General features: G+C 60.4%; 1 protein-coding gene across 1 annotated transcript in view; it reads left to right on the forward strand.

Annotated features, from left to right (window-relative positions):
- The first annotated feature begins 257 nt into the window (after positions 1–257).
- DAGLA (diacylglycerol lipase alpha) overlaps positions 258–17226 on the forward strand; it is a 63084-nt gene continuing 46115 nt past the window's right edge. Inside the window, exon 1 of the mRNA XM_043581342.1 lies at positions 258–377. The gene's annotated coding sequence lies outside the window, so the exon portion shown is untranslated. The remainder of the gene's footprint in view (positions 378–17226) is intronic.

Here is a 17226-nt window from a genome sequence, read left to right on the forward strand (position 1 = left end):
TCCCCGCGTGCAGCGCCGCGGGTCCTGCCCCTCCCGGCCGCCTACGGAGCCCCCGCCGCGGCCCGAGCGGGGCGCCCACCGCCCCCACGCACCCGGCCCCGCGCCTGCGAAAGGCTCCGACTCGCTCCGGCCTCGGCGCCGCTCCCCTCCCTGGCACCAGGGGGCGCTGCCGCCCCACGGCCGTCGCCATGGTCACCGCTGGCGGCGGAGTGGGGTTTACGTAAAGGACGCAGCGTCCCCCGGGGGGCGGAGGCGGCCTTCGCGCCGGCGCCGGCGCCCTGCGGAAGCGGCGTTAGTGAATCGGGGCCTTGGGGAGCCCAGGATGGAGGTGGCGGTCGCGGCAGCGGCGGCGGGCCGAGCCCTGCGGAGGGCGGGAGGTAAGGGGGAGCCGCGGGCGCGGCGGGCCGGGGCCCCGGCGCGCGGGCGCGGTGCGAGCGGCGCGACGGGCTGGGGCAGTGTCCGGGGCGCGCGGTGGCCAGCCCGACGGGTCCGCCGGCAGAGGTGCGGCTGCCGCGGGCGCCCGTGGCAGGTGTGAGATCCATGCGGCCCCCGGCAGCGGTGTGGGATGGTGACACCCGTGGCACGGGCGTGGGCAGCGTGGGTCTGGCACAGGCAGCGTGGTCTCCCTGGCGCGGGTGTCAGAAGACTCACCCCCACCCTGGCGTGGTGGTGGCCGCCCAGGTGTGAGGCGGGTGCAGCCCCCTGTGCAGGTAGGTGATGGGCACAGCACCAGGACTTGGTTCCGGAGTGCCAGTGGCCAGTTCCTCGGCGCGTGGTGGTGCTCCTGGCATGGGTGTGAGGACGTGCTGCCATTGCTAGGGTGTTGGATGGTTCTGGCCTGACACGGTCTGGAGTGATGGCACCTGGACTTGAAGAATTGGCGCCCTCAGCATGGCAGGAGTTCCTGGAGCCACTGTGAGAAATGGCCTTGGCACAGCGTGGTGCCGGGGTGGGGGGGGGGGGCTGCTTGGCCCCGTGAGGGGAGACTCCATGGCCCCCAGACCCTGATGGATCATTGCTCTGGTAGTGATGAGGAGCGTTGCCTCTGTCACGGGGGCCCACTTTTAGTCCCTGTTGGGTACACTGAGCTGAAGAAGGAGGAAGGCTGGGAGAAGGTTGGTGTCCTTTATAACGGACGTGAAAGAGAGATGCCAGGAGATGTTTCGACCACGAGGAACCCAGTGGTGACCCAGATGGAAACCTGACCAGGTACCAGCATTGTCCTGGGCTCATGTACTCATCCAGCTTTGGGGAAGGAGGAAGCGGTGGGGGTGGGGGCGGGCGGGGGGGGGGGGGAGATGGTTCTCAGCAGTGATTACTGTCTTTGAACGTGTGTCACGAGAAACGTACAGGGCTGAGAGGTGACCCGCGTCGGAGCCCCGGGAGAGGCGGGCGCACCATCTATCTGTATTCTCCAGGCCCTGTCTTCTCTGTGGGTTGATGGTTCGCTTCGGGGTATCTGGGACAGTTGCCTCTCCTCTTTGATGCTTGGAAGGCTTTGGGTCCAGAGGACTGTTTGGAAAGGTGCTTTGAAAGATGACTCTGCAGCTACTGGGAGTGTGCTAGGGTTGCGCCTGCCTGCACCAGTCTTTTGGGAAGTTTTGAAGGAGGGTCTCACTCAGCATCACATGCTCTCCTACGTCTCAGAGGGGCCAATTTACAGAGCTCCGGGGAAGTTTGAGGACGGGGTGGGTGCTGGGTGGGAGGTGCCGCTGAGATGCCTTGAAGCCGGCGTGTCGTCCAGTGTGTTTGGAGCCAGAGAACTTAAACTCCAGTCTTAAGCTGTGTGACCTTGGGCAGGTGACTTTCCCTCTCAGATCCCTGTGGCCAAGCGGTCGTGGAGGAGGAAAGGAGATGGTACGCCGGGAAGCCCTTTGTAAACAGTGCAAGGCTGTACGAAGGTCAGGGATTCTCGCCAGGTAAAGAGACCCAGGGTGGAGGCCATAGAAATGGAGGCCTGGAATGTGACTGGGGAGGAAGGCAGCTGGAAAGTCGAGAGAGAGCCTGTCACAGGGAATTAGAGGCCCTGAGTGTAAAGGCTCCTGGTGGGGGAAAAGTGGGATCTGTTGACAGTGTGAGTCAGCTGCTGAGCTGGAACCAGGCCCCAGGTCTCCCGAGGACGGTCCCGAGCGTGGCCGCAGCAACCGTGGGTCCTGCAGGAGTGGCGGGAGCGGGAGGAAGCCCTTCTCTTGCTCTCCAGACACGCCTCATGGTCGCACAGGGCCGGGAGGTGTCTGTGGCTGACAGATCTGGGGTACCTGTGTGGGAGGGAGACTTGGAAGTGTTGTGTTTTCTCTTGAGAATTTCCTTTGGCTCCGGGTGCTGAGGGTGGGGGTGGGGAGCAGGCGCATCAGCGTTTTTGGGGCTGTGGCCTGAGGAAAGCAAAGTGGGTCAGAGCCACCAGAGTGGACGCAGGGCTGGGTGGTCCTGCCGGGGAGGTTGGGGCGGCGTGACGGGAGGGCCGGGGGCCGTGGGGGGTGGGGGGAACGCCACTGGACACGCCGGGCAAGGAGAAGGGGCGAGGGCCTCCTCGGAGGGGTCTTCCGGGGGTGGATGCACGTGGCACGAGTTCCCCGGGACGTCTCACCTGACACGGCCCCACTTCTGTCTGTGAAGGGCCTTCCCACGCGGGGACGATGAGGGCGGCAGCAGATCGCTTAGCTTTCTGCCTCGAGGGGCCTAGTTCCCGACCACAGGCTGGATTACAGACCCTGGGAGCCCAGGCCCATTTCTCAAGCGTTGCACGTTGAGTGTCTGTTTTAGCCAGCAACCCATTGGACCAGCTTGCTGCCTGAGGGAGAAAGTTTTTGCTCCACGTCCGGGCCGCAGGGTCAAGCCTTGTGGGTGGAGGAGGGACGTGGCTCTTCGAGACCCAGGGTGGTGAGCTGACTTTTCCCTGCCCTGGGACTCATTCTGCCCCAGCGGCTGCCGCCTGGACACTGTTAGAGCTTCCCGGGCCATGCGCTCCAGGTGGGTGGGAGGGGTCCGAGGCCTGTCCCGCATGCTCCCCGCGGTGCCCTTCTCTGCCTCCCCGGGAGTTGCCCTCTCTGCAAGAGGAAGCCTGGAGCCTCCCTGTTGTGAATATTCAGCATTCAAGTCCCCTCAGCTCACCCTCCACACCTCCGGCCTGTTTGTTCTGATTTATGGCTCAGCCTTCTGGTCTTGGGCTTCAGGAGCCCTTTGCAGCCACCCCTTGCCATCTGCTCGGGATGCTGGGACTCTGCACAGCAGAGCTGGGTGGCAGGCGGGGCAGATCGGAGACGCCGAGAGGAAGAGTTGGCCTCTGTTCCCCAAAAGCAGAGCTGAGCTTTCTTCCAGAGTCTTCAGGGTTTTGAGGCAGTAGGGAGCCCAGCCGGGTCACCACCCCTTGTCTTTGGGCACAGATGCTGCTTTTGAGCAGATTCCAGCTGGGGCAGGGGGCTAGTCACATAGGAATGGACATCAAGGGCGAGCAGCCCTCTGGAGCCGAGATCTTTTCAACTCTGGTCCTCAGTCCTGTTCCCATTGCTTTTGTCCGTGTTTCTCCAAAAGTTGCTTAAGTCAGCTCCTGGCAACCTTCCTTCCTCAGCTGCCTCATAAATCATGGTGCCCGGCTGCTCTGCTTCAGGGGTGCCAGGGAATCGGGCATCTCTGGACAGAGGATTCTGGACCAGAGCTCAGAGTGCCAGGCCAGCCAGCCACGGCTGGAGGCGCAGCCTGGCGCTGGAAGCCACTCGTCCTCCAGTCCCTCTGCCAGGGACCAGAGGGGGACCTCTGGGTTTAATCACCTGTTGGCCCAGCCCTCCACCTGAGTTCAGCTTCTCACTGGAATCGCTTTACATTACACGCTAGCGGACCAGGCAAGTAGCGCTGGGGGAAAACATCAATGAGCGTGTGGTCAGAGGAAGATAAATCTCGTAGAACCACGGAGCCCAGGACATTGCAGGATGTGGTTACCTCCCCAGCGGGCAGGGCTGACAACTGTTTATCTTGATTTTCTTTTTTTCCTTTCTGATGCCGACTTTGGCGGGGCTGGATGTCTCTGGGGCAGACAGGGGGAGCGTGCGTGTAAGTGAGGAAGACCCGGGCGACTGTCCTACCCCCGGGGGACCTTGGAGATGAGGCGGAGGGGAGCGCGCGCGCGCCGTGGCCACAGGTGAGGAGGGTGCTTGGCAGGAAGGCCCAAGCCCTCCCTGGGCTGGCTGGCGGGCTGGCGGGTTGGGATGAGCAGGGGTGGGGCTGTTCCCCAGGCAGGGCCGCCCGGGGATTGCACGTGTGTGTAGCCGCGTGTGCCCGTAGCTTTCTGTGGGAAGTGAGGGCTGAGGGGGTGTGGAGCGCCTGGCGGTGTGGGAACTCGTGGGCTCCTGTGTCTGGCTGGCCTGGTGTCAGTGGGTGTGAGGAGCAGGGGGCGTTGTTGGGCTCCAGGGAGCAGGAGAGAACAGTGGGAGCAGGGGGGGGTCCGCCTTCCAGCTGGGGGGCGGGTAACGTCTCCTGTTGTGATTCCTGCGGAAGGAGCCTTCCTGCTTTCTCGGTATTCCTTAGAAGGAAGCCCAGGCTGGAGGCGTGGCTCCCCAGCTCCCATATGTGCTCGCGCAGGCCTGCGTCCCTGCTTCTCCTCAAGCCCCCTGGAAGTCAGCTGGGGATAGTCCAGTCGGATGACAGAAGATGGCATGATAGCCACGGGCGTAAAGACTTGGGGCTCTGGGGTCCAACAGACCCGGCTTTGAATCCTCGTACCTCTCTATACCTCAGTTTCCTCATCTGTAAGATAGGGACAGTAAAACCTCCCACCAGTAAGGTTTCCACGGCCTAATAATGTCTGGCGAGTAGAAAGATCATGATGAAAGCAAGAACACAGACACACACACACACACACACACACACGTTTTTTGCTCTTGTAATCAGAATCTTTTCCATAGAAAAGCAGTTACATCGTGATCTGCATATATTAGCATCAAGGAAGCTGTAATAGGTCATGTCCCTTTTCTTGATGAGGAAGTCAGCTCCACCCCACCCTTGGCGTGGATGGAATCTTGCTAATCTGTCAACAGAAACATGGGAATAATGTGTTGACCCCTGGGGACGGTTTCCACTTGGATGCGGCAGTGGTCCTTTCCTGAGCGCTTACAGCGGTTTGGGCTCAGTGAGGCCATACCAGACCCTGTAAGATTCAGGTTCTGCCCTCCAGGCATTCGAAATCTATGGAGAAGGTTCGCGACGGACATGAAGGTCTGGGCTGCACTTCCAAGAGGGGGCCCGCCGGAGGTCAAAGGAGATTGAGGAACTTGGACCAGGGAGGTCGGCGGAGACTCGGGTGGCGCTGGCCTTTAACCTGGGCCATCCAGGTGATGGTAGAGGAAGCGGCAGCAGTGGAGGGTGTGGCTGGGAAAATGAGCCGCTGGCTCATTGTGGTCTGGCTTGAGTGGAGGGCGCACGACAGGGAAGCAGTGAAAGCTGGGGTTGACACGGTGACTTGGAGCTGGGTCCCCGGGAACATGACGGCAGGGCTGCAGGTCGGGTCTGTGGAAAACACGGGCAGCCACTGAAGTGTTCTGAGCAAGAGGGTGGCCGGCTGGTGGTCTGTAAGAGGTGGGCACGGGGGAGGGCCTGGGGGCCAGGCCCGGGATCAGAGCTGGGCTGGGTGATTTTAGGGAGACGGCAAGGCGTGTGAAGGGTTCGGGGCCCGGATTCTGTCTCAGCCTGAGATGCGTTTCCCACCCTTGACTTTCAGCTGCCTCGATTCCTAGAGGCTCCAGGCCACTCCAGGCCAGGAGTTTGAGGAGTGGCCTTCAGGGACCCCCGGGAGGCTGGTTGTTCCGCCCGCAAGGCTGTTCTCATCCCCAAGGACCCATCGAAGGGGTTCCAGTGTTCCTAGCATTTATTTCCAGGCGTTTGATCATTTTCTCATCAAATTACCCCTTGAAATTTCGCCTGCCTGAGTTCAGCCCAGGAGGTTACTATTCTGGGAAGTTTCATCAAAACCCTTTCAGCGTTTGCGAATTCTCTAAGCTGGGGGGCAGGTGGGAGGAAGACAGGGCTCGTCTGCACCGGTGTTCTTGGGGGCCGCTTGGGAGAGCCGGTCCCAGCACCTGAAGATGCTCCTGGTGGCAGGGCGCTCCGGGCAGGGGGCTGGGGAAGGGTGGGCCGAGGCTGTCGTAAGGGGAGGCAGGACACCGCTTCTAATTCATCCCGAAAAGGCCCCTTGTCGTTGCCTCTCCTGGAGCCATTTAATTAATTTATGATTGATGTTCCTGGACTTACTTGAGGTTAATTTATTATTGATGTGCCTTCATTATACACAATTCACCCTGTACCTTTGAGCACATGGCTCCCCTGCTGGGCAGGCCACACGGTGGGGTGAGCACTGCGGGGCTGCTTCTCTGGGCCTCACCCCCCTCACCCCTGGGGACAGAGCCCTGCACCTGGCTCTTGTCAAACTCTTTCGGGTTTGGGGGTCCGAGAAGACGCCGGGGCTTCTGTCTCCAGGGGGCTTTGCTCGGCCACGTTGTAACAGTAATAATAATCATTTCCATTTTGTGAATGTGGGGGAACTAACCCGGCACAGCGTGTAGAGGGTCTCATTTACTCCTTGCTTCGGGCAGCCCCCTCCACTCCTTCGTCTCCCCGACCCCTGTCTTACAGGCAGCTTCGGGAGGTCGAGTTACCTCCTTGAGGACACAAGGCAAGTAGATGGGGAGCCAGGCGTGAGCCCAGGACCCCGGCCTCTCCTTCGGCCGTTCCCCTGGGAAGCCTTTCTTCTGCTCCCCTGAACTCCAGGGCCGTCCTGGCTAACATCGGGGCATGTAGCACCGACACCCGGGAGAGTGTGTCTTGTTACGTGTGGATGGCTTGTCCCCCTCCCTAATCCACATCCTCACTGAAGGCTAACGAGCAAAATGGCACTTACTGAGATAAGAGCCAGGTGCCATGCTAAGCACTTTTCATACATTAGCTCGTTGAATCCTTATAACCATCCCAAGAGGCAGGTGATAACAACCCATTCTACAGATGAGGTTTAGAAGTGCTCTGGTTGGGGGCCTAGGTGGCTCCGTTGGTTGAGCGTCCGACTCTTGATTTCGGCTCAGGCTGTGATCTCACGGTTTCATGAGTTCGGGCCCCACGTCGGGCACTGTGCTGACAGCACGGAGCCTTCTTGGGATTCTCTCTCCTCTCTCTGCCCTTCACCCCACTCTCACGCGTGCTGGTGCTCTCTCTCTCTCTCTCTCTCAAAATAAACCAACAAAACAAGAAATGTGTTCTGGGCACTCAGCTAATAGATGGCAGAGCCAGGATTTGGACCCTAGCAGCCTTGAGATTCCTGCTGTAATCTCTCCCTGTAATCCCCTCTCACTCCATCTCTCCATCTCCTTGGGCCTGTTTGTTTATTGCATGTCTGTATGTTTATCCAATGGCCACCTCCCCTTTCTCCTACTTGGCCGAGTGCTGGCCTACATCGGCCCCCCTCCTTTGCTGTGGGGACCAGGAGTGCCCACTCGCATGGGGTGGGTGATTTTAGGGACACCGCAAGGCGTGAGAAGGGCTCGGGCCCGGATTCTGCTCTTGGCTCAGCTGGGCAGCTTCACATGAGTCACTCAGCCCCTCTGAGCCTCAGTTGCCCTGTTTGTATATCAGCAACCGTGGTATTTATTCTCTCTCCTTCACTGGCTGCGCCCACGCTCAGAGGCGATGCGGGATAGGACAGACACTGTACTAATCAAGGGTTAGATTGCTTGTGTATGGGATCCAAGAGTTGGCATGAAGGCCAGGAATGCTTAAGGCTGGATGCAGAAACCCAGGCCAGGGGATCTGTGCCCACCTTCTGAGCCTCCCTGGATGGGCTGATGAACTCCGTGGCTTGCTAGCTGGCAAGAACTTGCTCAAGGACCCTGTGTGGCCAAGAGCTGGGCAGGAGGTCCCTAGAGTGGGTGCCAGGCTCTAGTCCGGTGTCCCCGTTGGCTGAGTAGTCCTGGTTCCTTCGAGGTGGTCCCTCACGCACTGGGTCCTCGGGTTGGATGGAAATGCAGGAGGCCTTCCTGGTGGTTCTGGGCCCCACAACCCCTCTCATCTGGGCAGCCTGACTAGGTCAGTTCAGGCTAGGTTCAGCGAGGAAGGAGATAGTTTGCCCGGCAGCCGCTTGGACCTCCCCTCACCCCTCAAAATAATGCGGAAAGCCCAGTGAAGAGGTGAGCCCTGCGTCTGTTCCGGAAAACAGTGAGACTGTCAGCCTCTCCGTGGCAGGGTTCCCAGGGCGTTGGCTAGGAGTCCTCTGCTTTCTCATCAGCTTTACTCCAAGCACGTTGCAGTGCTGGGCCGGGCCTGGGGAACACGATCTGGGCTGCCAGGGCCCCCCTGGGCCAGAAGAAGAGGGCAGAGATCTCAGTGGGTAGGGGTGGGGCACGCCTGGCACGGCTGTTGGAAGTCTGTGGCCAGGCTGCTGTTAGATGACGTTTCACTTCCCAAGTTTCCGCCTCCTGCAGCCGGGATTACATCAGGCTCCCCCCGGCACGCCCTGCAGCCAGCTCCCACCTCGTGCAGGCTCCTACACTGCCCTGGGACAGCTGTCCCCGCAGTTCAGGGCAGGCCAGGCCACAGAATCTGCAGGTAGCCCCAGGCCCATCGGCAGCTGAGGGGACTGCCCTGGTTCAGCTGCAGGCGCCAGTCACCCCGCGTGTACTGCCTCCAGTCAGCACCTGCCCGCCTCACCTCCCAGGACTGCTGGTCTCCAAGACCATGCCACCCATCAGCTCCTTGGCTTATGCCCTTCTCATTCATTCTCCGTTTCTTTCTTTAAAATTAGCATAGCATGGGGGTGGGGCACCTGGGCGGCTCCCGGTCGGTTGGTTAAGCATCTGACTTCCGCTCAGGTCGTGATCTCACAGCTTGCGAATTCGAGCCCAGCGTCAGGCTCTGTGCTGACTGCTCAGAGCCCGGAGCCTGCTTCGGATTCTGTCTCCGTCTCTCAGCCCCTCCCTTGCCCTTGCTCGCTCTCTCTCTCTCTCTCTCTCTCTCTTTCTCTCAAAAATAAACATAAAAAAATTAAAAACTAAAAATAATAAGAGTAGCACAGCATAGGCCTGCCAGCATGGACCTTAGCATAAAGGTGGAGCTTTGAGTCCGCTACTACTTGGGCAGGTCACTTAACCGCCGATCCTCAGTTTCTTCATCTCGAAAATGGGGCTCTCATGGAGTGTGGCCGCCGTCAGGACCCAATGAGATACCACCTTGGAAGTTCTGCCCAGGGCCAAGAACAGCGTAGGTATTCAAGAAATGTTACATGCTGTGATCAATTATGATGATTTCAACTCTTCTCTGTCAGCCCAGGTGGGTGCTAAGCTGACCGGACACCCTCCCTTTCCTGAGGCTGTGTCTCCCCTGCAGCCAGGCAACCCTGGGCCCTCTCCTGTGATGCAGGCCAGCCCCTCGGGCTTCCTTCAGTCCCCTCCCACTTCTGGGCCACTTCTCAGGGCTGGCAGCGTCCCACTTTCCCTCTGGCATCTTAACCATCCTTAGGCCGGTCCCCACCCCCCACCCCGCGTTCCTTTTGGTTTCTCTCCTGTGTTGCTTTCTTTCCCCTTGGCACCTCTTCCCTCCGTCTGCTTTTTGTACACCTCCTCCTCCCCTAAGGCTTTTGGGGGAAGCCGGTGTCTTTCCTCGGAGACCCTCTGACCCTCCTGTGCAAAGAGGTGGCCTCTCAGCCCCTCCGGTTCCGCTCAGCTGGGGGTCAGACGGTGCACCCTGAGGGTGGGGGGAGGGTCACGATTTGGCCCCTCCCAAGAACATTGGCAACCTCGACAAATCCAGAGTCCTGTCACGTCCCCCTCCGGTCTCGGGAGCCTGCCACATGGGCAGCCACTCCGGTGACTGCAGAAGCAGGCCACTGCTGCCGAGGGGAACGGGCTGGCAGCCACGGGGAACCCACCCTGGGGGGTGCCCAGAGCCCCAGCAGAGGCTTCAGGTTCCAGTGGCCGCAAATCCTGAAGGAGAAGGAAAAGGCCAGAGTCAACCCCAGTTTCCTGGAGCCAGAAAAACAGCCGCACCTTAAGTCTCTTTCCTTCTGGGAAGTCACGGAATTTGTCTCAGGAGGTTGCTTCAGTTTCATACCTTGGCAAAGAACTCCGTCTTTCTCCACCTCCTTCCCTGGGACGGGGCCAGGCTGTGGAGAAGAGCTGTGCCCCCTCTGTCCACCCGGTTCTTTCAGGGACATTTGTTTATCAAGCACGTACGGCGTGCTCAGCTTGGGCCTAGAGCTGAGAATCGTAAGAGTTTTCACCTGGTCCTCTGGGAGTTCCCAGGTCGGGGACTGAGCTGTAACACAGGTCTTACAGATGTAACAACAGCAACATGAGCAAAGCTTTCCCAGCAAGGCCGGTCATCTATGCTTTCTGTCCAGTAATTCATTCAACGCAAAGATTGAGGACAGCGGCCACTCGCCCGGCACTAGGCTCTGCGCTCAGGGCAGTACCCACCCGTCCCGAGGAGAGAAGCACCCCCAGTTTACAGCAGGGGGACAGGTCAAAGACCTCGGCCTCCTCGCGGAATCGAAGGGGTTCCGCTGACGGCCTCAAGTTTGCAGCCGGCAGACCGCAGGCCCTTTTCCGTCTGGCCTCTGCTCTCGGCGCGTTCCTTCTCGCCCTCCCACCTTGCGTCGGGTTTGGGGCCCCTCTGAGCCACGGAAGAGCAGATCCCCACAAAAGGAAGGCTCCCCTTTGGTCACCCCGTTGCCGAGAGAGCTGCCTCCCCCACTGCCGGGAAGCCCTGCCATTCCCCGGGGGCAGGCCACCGCGTCCGACCCCGCACCTCGCCGGCCTTGGCAGGCGGCTCTCAGGCGCACAAAGGATTGTTCCTCTCGCCCCACATGCCGCCGCCAGTAATGTTGGGCTCTTGCAGGTGGTTCTCCATGCTGCCTACCTGCATCACCATACGGTTTGATAAATGGGCTGATGGACGGCCCCTGGTCCCTGGAGCCGCCTTCTCCATTTCTCGGCCCCTGTAGAGAGCCTGTCCCCGCCCTTCCCCAGGTGAACCTCATTCAGCAAGCTTCCGGCAGCGGTAACTAAGCCAGGCACCTAGCCCACCACCTGCTCAGTACTTTATAAAAGTTTAACCTTAATGGTGTAACGAACTCCCATCATAAAGCAGCTGGAGCAGTGCATCCTGGGATGTATAAATTATAGGAGCCCTCTGAAGTTGTAATTGGAAATGGCAGCAACTGGAAGGTTGAAAGAGGCTGGCCTCGTTGGGCTGAGCACAGCTGCTCTCTCCTTCCTTTCAAAAGGCACACAGGACTGAGTCTGGCTGTGAAAAAAGAACGTCCTCAGACCAAACTGAGTTCCTGATTCCTCCACCCCACTTCCCATTTCCTGCCCCCCAACCGTGTCTGCAGAGGCTGCGGGCTTTGGAGGCGGGCACCCCACCCAGGCCCTGTGCCCTGGCTCCACGCCACAGACAGAGTGGGCCGGAGGGAGCGAACACGGGTGCGGACCCGGCAAACGGGGTAGGCTCCAGGTCCACCGTCTCCCAGGGACGGCTTACCGTCGCCTGACGTCCCCAGCCCCCTGAGGTCCCACTCACAAAGTGGAGAGCTCGAGCCCACCTGGCAGAGTGGTTGTGGAGATTCCAGCTGGGAGCCACAGGGAGTGTTGGGATGCTGGGTTGGGAGCTCGGGCTCTGAGGCTGGGCCGTCCGCTTCCTGTCACATCTCCTGCCTGCGGTGCTCGTGAGACCTTAACCAAGTCACTTAGCCTCTCAGCTGCAGTTTCCCCCTGTAAAATCAGGGGGATCCGTGACCTACTTCTGGTGGGGGGGGTGGTGGTCAGGAGGATGACAAGGGATGACACTTGGGAAGGACTCAGCATGGTGCTTCTTTGATGGGCACTGCGGATCCCCAGGGAGGCTGGATGGGGTCCCGGATCTGCATCCAGCGATGTGGCTCACACACACCTTGAGTGGCCAGGACGTGGTGCTTGACCCACAGAAGTGCTTACTAAGAGCTGTGATTATTCATGCCGGGTAAGTGCCCATCACCTGCACCTGTGTGTGGTGCCCACGGTGGCTTTAGCTCAGTGCCCCTGACTGTGGCCCATGGGCCAGCAGTGGCACCACCACCTGGGAACAGGTTAACAGTACAGAATCTGTGTCCCTGACCCCACCCCGACTCAGGATCTCTGGGGGCAGAGCCCAGGTATCTGTGGTTTAACCAGCTCTGGGTTGCTGTGTTCCTTCACTCGCTCCGGTCAGAGAAACACTGCTGGGCTCACCCTCGAGAGCAGGGCTTCTCTGGGTGCGGGGTTGCTAACCCCAGCCTCAGAACCCCCTGGGGTTGGCCAGGTGGTGCTTGTTCCAGATCTAGGTTCCTAGGCCCTACCTCGGACCGGTGGATTCAGAATTTCTGGGTGGGGCCTGGGAATCTGCATTTATCCCTCTCCTCACTGCCATTCTAGTTGAGAGTCACGGGGAGGGGGGTCACTCGCTGCCTGAGAGCTGTGGAGAAGAGCAGGACCCCCACTCCCCACCCCCTCCGCATCTTGTGCACGAGGCTTTGCAGAGGCTGGGGTGGGGAGAAGGAGCACTGGGTGGGGGCCGGGAGCCCCGGGGCTCCAGCACGGGCGCCACCTGGGGTGCTGGGGCTGCTCTGCCTTGGACCCAGCGGGTGGGGCCTTTTCTCACGGCGAGAGGAGGGAAACGGCCTAACAACCACTGGCGGGGAATGGGTTGAATGAACTCACGCACACCATGCACATGGCCTGCCCCACAACGATGAGGGAATATGGGGCCAGGACAATGTTTAACGAGGAGAGATGTTCACCTTCTCTGCTCAGCGCGGAAAAAGCGGCAGGTACGGAATGATCCCGTATTTGGACAGACGCAAGACTAGACGGATGTTAATAGTTCATAATGTTCCTAGGAGGATCGTGGTGACTTCTATTCGTCTCTTTCTGTTTTTGTTTGTTTGCTTCTGTTTTCTATAGAGAACACGTGTTTTGTAAGAAGAAAAAAGTAGACACAGATAAGCATGTCTGGCCCAGGGTTTTCGGTCACAGGTGCCAGTGAGAGGCCCAGACTCCCAGGACTCCCCTCCCACTTGACCTGCCTGCTAGGGTGACCTTCACCACCATCCCTGTCACCTCCAGGCTGTGACCTCACCCCCCAGTCCTTCACACTGTTTCTCCCACTCTTTCGCCTCCTGTCTGCTCTGAGTCCTTCCATGGCAATGGCGAGGACACCTCCTCCCCTCCACACAGGAGGGGTGGGGAGGGGAGAGCCGAGGGGTGGGAGCTCCCCCCCCCCCAGCCTGTAAGCCTCTGGGGCAGAGCTCGCTTTTCATCGGGGGTCAGCTGGGCACCTAAACCGAATTTCCAGAGTCTAGGCACATAGGATGTATCTGGGAAGCAACGGCTGAATGGAGACTGAACAGACACATAGCTGTGCTGGCCTTCGGCACGCTTCTCTGGGCTTAGGGGTTTCGGCTCTAACATTCGTGGAGGGTTGAGCTCTGATTCCCCTCAGGCCCTTCCAGCTCCAACCTGTTGGGACTCATACCTTCCCACTCCTGCCCCCTTGCCTGGTTTTCTAAGCAAGTCGTGCTGTCCCCAAGAAGGCTCCACCTGTCTGTCCCAGCTGCCCCGGCGAGCGTGCTCGCAAAAGCAGCTGCTCAGGGCAGGGCCTCCAGGCAAGGGTGACAGGAGGGAGGGGATCCCAGGTGTGGGGGAAACAGTAGGCCACAGGGGCAGAGGGCACCCATTGGTCCTGAATCTGACATTGGTCTCTCTCGAACCCTGGGTAGCCTCTGTGCTGCCTGTGGTCGGGGAAGGGGGGGAGGGGTCTGTTTTCCACCTCCTCCTGTGCCCGGCTGCCATCAGGCCCCAGCAGCCCTGAGTCTCCGGCCCTTTCAGCTGCTGTTTTCCAGTGAGTGGCTCAGGGAGGAGGGAGGGTGGGAGAAATCCATTCAAGCCATTTGTTTTAACGACATTGAAGTAAACCCATGGGATTTGCGTGGTCACATGTTTTCAGTCTTCTTTCAAAGAAATGGATGGGTTTCTGGGTCTCTCCCACCACCAGCTTCCCTGCCTGGCAAGTCCGAGAGGCCCAGTTTTCAGGAAGAATCGTGAAGAAGGGGAAGCCCCCGCCAGGGTGGGAAGGAAGATCAAAGTGGTGTGGGCGAGGGGAGAGCTGGGACCACCTCAACCTGGGCTTTTGTCTCCCCATGTGTGGAGGGGCTCCTGCCCAGGTAACACCAAGGGTGCGCCTGCCCTTGGTGCATTTCCCAGCGCGTTTTTCTTGGCCTACGGAGCCTGCAGAAATCAGCTTTGCCAGCAACCCAGAGGCAGGAGCCGGGTGCTGATGGTAGTGCTCAGCACACAGCCCTACAAGGGCAGAGGTGAGGGAGGCAGGGCTCTGTGCTGGCTGGGGTCCGGCCCAGGAACAAGGTGCATTTGCCTCTGGGGTTCTGAGAGGCTTTCTATAGGGCAGGAGGGAACAAGCAAGCCTTACTTCCCTGACTTTTTCTTCCTGGTAGTGATCTGCTCAGCCTCCAGCACCTCTGGGAAGCCTTCTCTGTTGCTGTCCCCACCGTGGGGCCCCCGGCATCATGGCTCCATAGCCCCCGGCCTGCGTGTGGGTTTTCTTTTGCACTGTGAGCTCCTCACGGATAGGAATCGGCATCTCCGTGTTCTTATCCCCAGAAGCTCCTTCTTAAGGTCCCCCTGAGTGCATCCGAAGCCCCAGCTGGCACTCCCAGGCCCTGAGTCTGGTCTCCTGGCCTGGTCTTGGAGCCCACTGAGGCAGTGGAAGGGTGTGTGTGCTCAGAACGCACTCTCCCCTCACTCTCCTCTCCTATGCCAAGAAGGAGTCAGGCTGGAAGGGAAGGGGGTAAGGGGTGGGTGGCATTGGACCGTGAGACACTGGCCAGAATGTCCCACAGGACAGACCCAGCCTGCAGCTGCCACAGGCGGGATCTCACAGACCCCCTCCCCTGCACCCCCAGGCCTTGAAGCAGCCGCTAACACCAACCGGTCTGGCTGGTTTGTGGGGACCTGGCCCCGTTTCTTGAGGGACAGGGTGTCCTGCTGGGAGCAGCCTTTGTGCCTGTCCTTCCTGTCCTTCCCCCTTCTGGCTCTCAGGCTGGTCCTCTCCTGGCCTTTTTCTCCTCGTTGCCCTCCTTGCCTCTCGCCTCACCGGAGGGCCTTGACCCTGCCCTCCTCTAAGTGCAGGACCGTGGGGGTACCCGGGCAGGAGTCAGAGGCCGGGGCCTCCCAGGAATGAGGCGGGGCTGTCCAGGACCCTCGCCTGGTGAGACCCTGGGGGTGCCCGGGCCCTGGAAGCAGGACACCCGGTGGTTGGGGTGACAAGTACCAGGCAGGACCCCAGCTCCTCGCCCTGCTGACACGCCAAGGACAGGGGCCTGGCGGTCTGAAGAGGCCACGGAACAAGGCGTGGGACCAGCAGGCTCCCTGGCACCGTGACTCCTCCCTCCCGCCACCGCCCTCACCAGGCTCCCCTCTCAGGGAACAGGAAATGGGGGTGGGGGAGCCCGGGTGTTCCTCTCGCCCTCTGCCGGGAGGGGCCGGGTGCCCCACTCCGTAGGTGTCAGCAGAACTGTCACCCAGCGGCGGGCGCCGGGGCTGGGATTTCCCTGGCTGACTCACCCCCGGCCTGGCTGTGCCTCAGCCTAGGCAGGAGTTGTTTGTGAAGGTGTCTGGTAGACGGAGGGAGTCCCAGGAATGGGGGAGCAGGTCCCTGGGGTTGGCTGTGGGCGGGGCCCCTCACAGAGCTCTCCGCCCTCCGCACCTGCACCTGGAGACCCCAAGTGCTCCAGGGAGCACAATCACCACACTTCCCAACACGGGAGGAGCGGTGAGGCACCTGGGGACCTGAGCACAAGCGGGGCTGCCTCTGCCTCCCGAGAGGGTCCCCCCAAGGGCAAAATGCCTTCCCTCCAGAGAATAGAGAAGCCATTGACTGCCCTCCTCCCCAGGCACTCCACAGACAGGCGCCTGGAGGAAGGAGGGGGGGACTGTGGGAGGCAGGAAGTGAGGCCAGCACAGTGACCCGGCCAGGGGCCGAGGACCCTTGGAAAAAGGGAAGAAACTGTAGGCTGCCCCCCAGAAGAACTCACAGGAGTCTGTGTGAGATTTCCAGGCCCACAGATGCCCTGGAGCACATCTTGGGGCCCTCCTCGGCCCCAGCTGCCGGTGCCGCCCTCAGCTGAGAGCTGGCAGCGGGGTGGAGGTGTCACAGTTACGGTGTGGGGGGGACTGGGGGAGGACCGTGCAGACAGAAATGTGGAGTGTGTGCCTTGCAAGCAGGCCTGTGGGGGTGGCGGCAGCAGAGCTGCGTAGGGCGAGCCGGGCTGGGGGTGGGATGGGATGTACCGTTCTGAGCGATTGCCCCGGCGTCCCTGCCCTCCTCTTGTTAATGGGAGGGAGAGTCACCCCCTGACGTCTCCAGGCTAGAATAGCAGGGGCTGGCAGCCCCCAGGGGCTAGGCTGCCAGGGCTCAGGTTCACAGGGTGGCATCTGGGACCCTGGCACAGCTCTGTCTCAGCAGACAGACTTCTCAGCCCTCTACCCACTGCCTGGCCTGGTGAGAAATGGAGCCATTTCTGTGGGCCGGGTGCCACAGGGGCAGCCCCAGTGTGTTTGATGAACAGGCCACTTAAACCCCCAGCAAGCACGTCTGGCCCCTTTGGCCACACTAATCCCTCCGTGAGCAGGCGCAGGGCAGGGTGGCCCGGCGAAGGAATGTGGCCTATGGGCCCAGCCTCCTGAGTGACAGGGCTGGGGGCACAGCCAGGAGGGTAGGGCAGCATTAAGGCTGACTGGCTCTGGCCCGAGCAGGCAGCATGGACAGGCAGGGTGCAGAGGAGGCCTGGCCTGAACTGGGATGGGCCCTTAAGGCAGGGCCCCCACACCTCAGCCCCCTGAGGGAAGTTCTCTTTAAAGGACAGAGGGAGGGGCGCCTGGGTGGCTCAGTCAGTTAAGCGTCCGACTTCGGCTCAGGTCATGATCTTGCGGTCCGTGAGTTCGAGCCCCGCGTCGGGCTCTGTGCTGACAGCTCAGAGCCTGGAGCCTGTTTCAGATTCTGTGTCTCCCTCTCTCTCTGCCCCTCCCCTATTCACGCTCTGTTTCTCTTCTGTCTCAAAAATAAATAAATGTTAAAAAAAAATTAAAAAATAAAGGACAGAGGGACAGCCTAGCCCAGGAGCCTGCTAAGGGCCTGGGAGCCGGGCTGCAGGGCATGGTTCCAGGT

Source organism: Prionailurus bengalensis, chromosome D1, assembly GCF_016509475.1.
Source record: "Prionailurus bengalensis isolate Pbe53 chromosome D1, Fcat_Pben_1.1_paternal_pri, whole genome shotgun sequence".
Classification (NCBI taxonomy): Eukaryota; Metazoa; Chordata; class Mammalia; order Carnivora; family Felidae; genus Prionailurus; species Prionailurus bengalensis.